This window comes from Dromiciops gliroides, chromosome 3 (genome assembly GCF_019393635.1).
Source record: "Dromiciops gliroides isolate mDroGli1 chromosome 3, mDroGli1.pri, whole genome shotgun sequence".
Lineage (NCBI taxonomy): Eukaryota > Metazoa > Chordata > Mammalia > Microbiotheria > Microbiotheriidae > Dromiciops > Dromiciops gliroides.
Genome location: NC_057863.1, coordinates 579,207,811 through 579,213,842, shown reverse-complemented (window position 1 = coordinate 579,213,842; position 6,032 = coordinate 579,207,811). Strand labels below are relative to the sequence as shown.

The following is a 6,032-nucleotide window of genomic DNA, read 5'->3' as shown; positions in this document are numbered from 1 at the left end:
TTTTGGAAGTAGGAAAGTGCCAGTGGTTTAGCTTTCATTTTATAATTTATTTGATATTATTTCATTCAAATTTTTTGATTTATTTAAATATTAATTAACCAAAGGATAGATGTTAACAATCCAAATAGATGTATAGAAAGTGAGTTATGTTAGATCTCTTATGATTACTTGAGTGGAAATAGAATTGAGGTTCCATATGTCACAGCTCTGAAAGACATCTTTATAGAAATTAGCCATGTGCTAGGGCATAAGATTCCATTTAAATACAAGAAAATAAACATTTTAAGCATATACATGGAATAAAAATGATAACTAATGAGTTCTTTGAAGAAATAACTCAAACTTCCAAAAAAAAAAGAAGTAATTGAATTGATGGGCCAAACAACAAATCATAAAAATAATAGAATTTCTTAAAAGAAAATGACAAAAAAGAAACAAAAAACATTTTGGAGGCTACCATCTCACTCCTTGGGAAATTTATAAACTGAATTATAGTTTTTTTTTTTTTAAACAGAGAACAAAACTAATTTATCCATATCAAAAACAAAAAAAGAAAAAATTATAACAACTTAAATCAAAGGATTTATTAGAAATTATTTTTGCCCAACTCTATGCCAACAAAATTGAGAACAAATCAAGTGGATAAATGCTTAGGTTAAACTATGAGAAGCAAAGAATTTCAAAGAGTCAATTTCAGAAGATTAAAACAAAGAAATGATCAATTAACTCCTAAGGAAAAAGAACACCAGTATATGAATTTTATGAAGTTGAAAGAAATATAGCATAATTATTTTCTTCAGGTAGTGAGGGCCAGGATAGTCACCGTTATACTTAGGAAACTCTAAGATCTTCATAATCAAATTTGTGGTTTCACAACATAATTCCCTCCCCCATTTTCTTTGATATATGAAAATGTTTGGGTTTTGGGTATTGTGAAGGACAAAAGTATAAAACACATTATTTATACTTAAATACAAAGTAAGTAAAAGAAGGAACCTACATAAGGTCTAATTTTAGTATTAAACTTCTATTAAAGAAGGAAAATCCTTACCCATATCTATTTTTACGTATCCTCATTGACTTTTGTTCTCAAAAGCTATTCCGAGATTGACAGGTTTTACTATGTTTGAAAGTCTTCTGGTTCAAGACCAGTAACAGACAGAGTCGATTGCCTGATGACTGGAGTAAGTACAGGGAAGACCATCACCAATAGCTTGGCCATTTAGGGATGGATTTTTTGGCCAAGACAATTCAGAAAAACCAAGGCAGATGCAACATCCTTGTTCTGGAGCCCCCTTCACAGTCTTTGCAAAGTGTCAGAAAAGGAAACCGTTCTGATTCCAGAGCCAGCCCTCAATCCACTATGCTATGTAGCTGCCTCCAAGGAAGGGAAACAAAGAAGTGTCAACTGGTGGAAAGGGCCTCTAATTTGAGAATGGCCAAAGATGAACAGAACAGGCTGGAGACAGGTGAGTCAGGAATTAAAGAGAAGTTTTATTTTCAAAGTGAGGAAAATGGTTTGCAAGCAAGAACACGTGGTCCAGGGTTCCACCCCTAGTGGGGGAACCCAAGACAGTGTGGGGAGATCTCAATACTTATACTAGTGGCTGTGTGGCAGGGTCACACAGCTAGTAAGTGTCAAGCGTCAGAGGTCAAATTTGAACTCAGGTCCTCCTGAATCCAGGGCCGGTGCTTTATTCACTGCACCACCTAGCTGCTCCCATCATAATGCATCTGTATTTCCTCCTGCTGTGAGAGCATGGGTTGACCTTTCTAAGGTTCAGGATCCCGAAGTAACCTCACATCATCATGAGACCACTCTCAACCAATCAGCTTGAAGCAGTGTGTGAGGCAGTTGTTTTTGTCAGTGGGTTTTGTCAGGTGGTGGTTGGAACCTTCTGGGTTTGGCAACTGAACCAGAAGTGGTTGAGGTAGTTAGGGTTTTCCTATTCTTTCAGAGACACTTGTTCTCTCTTTGTTAACCTCTAATATATTTTAATAAATGTTTAATACCTAAACTGTTAAACTGTTGTCCTAGTTAGCTTTCCCCATAAAGGGACCACACACATTTAGTTTTACCTGTCATACTCCACACTTGTTATAACTGAAATTGTTAAACAGCCTTTGCTTCTGGGTTGAATTTATCACACTATTGAAACTGATAGTACTCTGTAGCCCATAAAGAGGGAGTTCCTGAGCCCTTTTGGGAAGGGTCTCCACATGATTCTTCTTCTTGGGACAAAAAAGAAATTGTTACTATGTTTTTCCTATCCATTCTCTGATCTGGTTTTTCTGTGAGGTTCCTACTTCTGGTAGGAGAGGCAGTAATAACCTTTTCTGATCTGTCTGTGTGAACAAATTGTAGGAGATGTTGATTTTCTCTGATCTGTTTATTATCTTGTAGGAGGATGGGTATGAAAATTATATTTAATTTTCAACACTTTAACTATAGCCCTTAGAAGTTTTTCTGGGGAGCTGCAAAAGGTAACAGAATCTACAAACAGCACAAACAGGACAGAGACAGTTTACATAGACACAAACAGATAAAATGACAAGATAGATACAGAGAGATACAAACATTTCTTTTTTTTTTTTTTTTGCGGGGCAATGGGGGTTAAGTGACTTGCCTAGGGTCACACAGCCAGTAAGTGTCAAGTGTCTGAGGCCGAATTTGAACTCAGGAACTCCTGAATCCAGGGCTGGTGCTTTATCCACTGCGCCACCTAGCCGCCCCCAAGATACAAACATTTCTAACAAGGAGTGCAATTGCAATTGTATTTTTAACTGGTTCAACAGAGGCATGCAGAGAAGCCAATTAAAAGAGGTGTGCAAGTTAATCAAGGCTATCCTTACTAGAATGATCCAAGACGAATTACCAGAGGGGTACAGGGGGTTTTCCTCACAAAGAAAGTCAGGATCAATCAAAGGTGAGAGCTTGGTGTGAATTGGAGCAGGAAAATGCCCAGTGGACTCAGCAGACAAGGAAGAACTAGATGCCAGAGAAATCTCCAGTGGCTCCTAGTCCACTCCTGCTGGTGCTAAAAAGTCTACCTGGCCCAGTTCTGTGTACAATCCCACCGCTTCCACCATTAATATTAAGAGGACAGAACCAGGCCTCTAACCTGTGAATGGCGAAAAGAGTCAGAAATCAAATAGAAGTTTTATTTTCAAAGTGAGGAAAATGGCTTGCTCTGTTCAGCTCTGGCCACTCACAGGTTAGAGGCCTGTTCTGCCCAGTTAACAGAAGAAAATAACTATGTGCCAACCATTTGCTATTTAAGGAAAGTGAGGTACAGCAAAGAGAATATAGTTCCCCAAGTTCACAGAACTCCTAAATATTACAACCAGCACATGACCCCAGGACTTTGGAATCAAGACTAGTTCTCTGTCCAGTGTGCCAGGCTGCCTCCCAAACTTCCTCTTACAATTCAATCTGCCTCTTAGACCTTGTGGTCATAGGAGTTGATTGACAACTGGCCCAGCTTCACTTCCCAAGTTTCTGAGACAGAGCTACATCGCAGAGAAGAGTGACCACCATAAAAAGAAATGCAAGCCCTTGGAACAAACCTACTTCCGTGAGAAAATAATGATTAATAATAAATTTATTGGGGGACCCAGGGATCAGTCCTTTCTCCTCTCCACTCCAGAAGTTCTCCTTGAGACTTCATCAAATCTCATCTGGGACAATCCAAAGGGAACAAAAGGAATGGAAATATATTCTTTTGTCTAGATGGTAAAGGACGGGTGGGATTATACCACACCTAGATAAAGGACTTTGCCATGAGCAACTCGAGTGAGGGGTTTTTGCAATTTTTTCCTTTTTCCTCTCTAGAGTTCATTTTAATATAGACCACCTTCAAGTCATGTTGACCAATAGATTTAGATAATGCTAACCAATTAGATTTGTTTGATGTATAATGACCCAATTAGCTTGATCAATGTATAATGACTCACTTCTATTAAAAGATGATTAAAAAGATGCCTCAGAGGGCTTCTAGGGCATCTTCTGGGTCTCTTTTAGTTCTCTGAGACCAGATAGTCTCTGTCTCTCTTGGGTCTCCTTGGGACCAAATGCTGTCTCTCTAGAAGACCACATGAGTCTCCTGAGGTTTTTTCTCTTGCTTGAGCTAATTGGCATGCTGAAGCTCTCTCCCTGCCTTCTCTACCACTAGACCTGAGACCATGAGAAATTAGGGAGACACATGGTCAATCCTTTAGTGGTATAATATTGATAAATTAATACATGATTATCCCAAACTAGTGTAAATAGTAATTATTTTGCATGTTACACTTCCAACAAAAGGGCTCCCCTAGCCCACCCAGAGGTAAGACAGGGGCCTCCTTTTGAGATCTCTGTCACTGAAGTGGTTTTTTGGTGAATAACAATCTTCTAGCCTTCTTCTCAGTCCAAAAGGAGAGATTTCATCCCATTAGAAAGAGAAAGGTCTCTTCTGTCTCTAGTTATTTGTTTTACTTTCATTGTAGGAAGTTGGAAAAAAACATTAGCATATGGTTAGGTATGGTAGTGGTTTCTTTATCATCATGCCAAATGTCTCTTATTTAGCCCCATGCTTTTATTCCAAGACCCTTGCTACCTTTTCTTTTAAATTCACTAGACATATTCATTTGTTCTCTTCTCTACTCAAGGCAGACACATGGTCCTACTTGCCAAAACTAAGTTTCTGAATCATCATCTTTGTCATTAAAAATCAGCTCCTGTCTCTAAGCTGGTGTGTTATACAAAGATTTTCAGAAATGGCATTTCTGCCAACTTGTTTACCTAACTTATGTCTAAAAATCTAATGTGTGGTCACCTTAAATTAGAAGCTTTAGCAACAGTCTTTGGGCATTAAGCATTTATTAAAGTATATTAGAGGTTAGCAAAGAGAGAGAGAGAGAGAAAGCCCCCTTCACCTAGCTATCCAAGAGACTCAATGCCCCTCAGTTCCACTAGAAACCCCATGTCAGACCAGAACAGGGCAGTCCACACACACACAGCTCCAAGCTAATTGGCTGGTCCATTGATTGACATAACTTACAGGTGGTAGACATAACTTCTGGATGCCAATCTGACCTTCGAAATCTCAGAAAGGTCACCTCATGCTTTCTCCTCTGGGCGGAGCTGCCCTGGTTCTCACAATGTCTTTCTCAGCAGGGCAGTAATGCTCTGATTCTCACACTGGTTAAAGGGACTTCCCAATGACTCACAGGCAGTAAGCCTCAGAGACAGGATTTGAACACAGGTCCTCTGACTCCAAAGCTAGTTTTTCTATTAGAACAAATTGCCTCATAGTATGATTATCTTCATTTTACATGAGAGAACATTAAGATTCAGACAAAGAAGTCCAAGGTCACACAGCTCTGCCAGAGTCAGACTTCAAACAGTGGGTTCTAAAAGCAGTATTAGTTCCATTATGCTGGACCCCCTGACTATCATAAGCTCCACAGTGGGGACTCAAAGCGCATCTGGTCTAACCCAACCCTCAACGGAAATCCCCTTTCCGACATTCCCAACAACTCATCATCCAGCCTCCACTGAGAGATTCAACCTAGTTCTCCTACCTCTAAGAATGCTCTTCTATTCATAGCATGAAGCTTCCCAAGATGAATCCAAGAAATAGAAAATTAGTTGGGGGGGGAGGCATGATTAATGCAGAAAAGAAGGAAAAGAAGTAGAAGAGAAGAGAGGGTAGCAGCTAGGTGACGTAGTGGATAGAGCACTGGCCCTGGAGTCAGGAGGACCTGAGTTCAAATCCAGCCTCAGACACTTGACACTTACTAACTAACCCTGGGGAAGTCGCTTAACCCAAATTGCCTCACAAAAAAAAAAAAAAAAAGAGAGAGAGAGAATGGAAGGGAGGATGTGGAGAAGTCTGAGTTTGGAAGGGAAGCTGTTTTCATCACAGCTCCAAGCATACAGAGTGTTGGGTAAGGCATCAATCATTCTCTTCAATTCAGCCCTTCAGGATCAAGTTCATTGCTAGAATTGAAAGAAAGGGAGAGCAGGAGCCTTTTCCAGCTCCAAGTCCCTT

General features: G+C 39.7%; 1 protein-coding gene across 1 annotated transcript in view; it reads right to left on the bottom strand.

Annotated features, from left to right (window-relative positions):
• The window catches only part of LOC122747981 (selection and upkeep of intraepithelial T-cells protein 2-like), an 83,771-nt gene that overhangs the window by 592 nt on the left and 77,147 nt on the right, over positions 1-6,032 (bottom strand). The gene's annotated exons all lie outside the window — the stretch shown is intronic.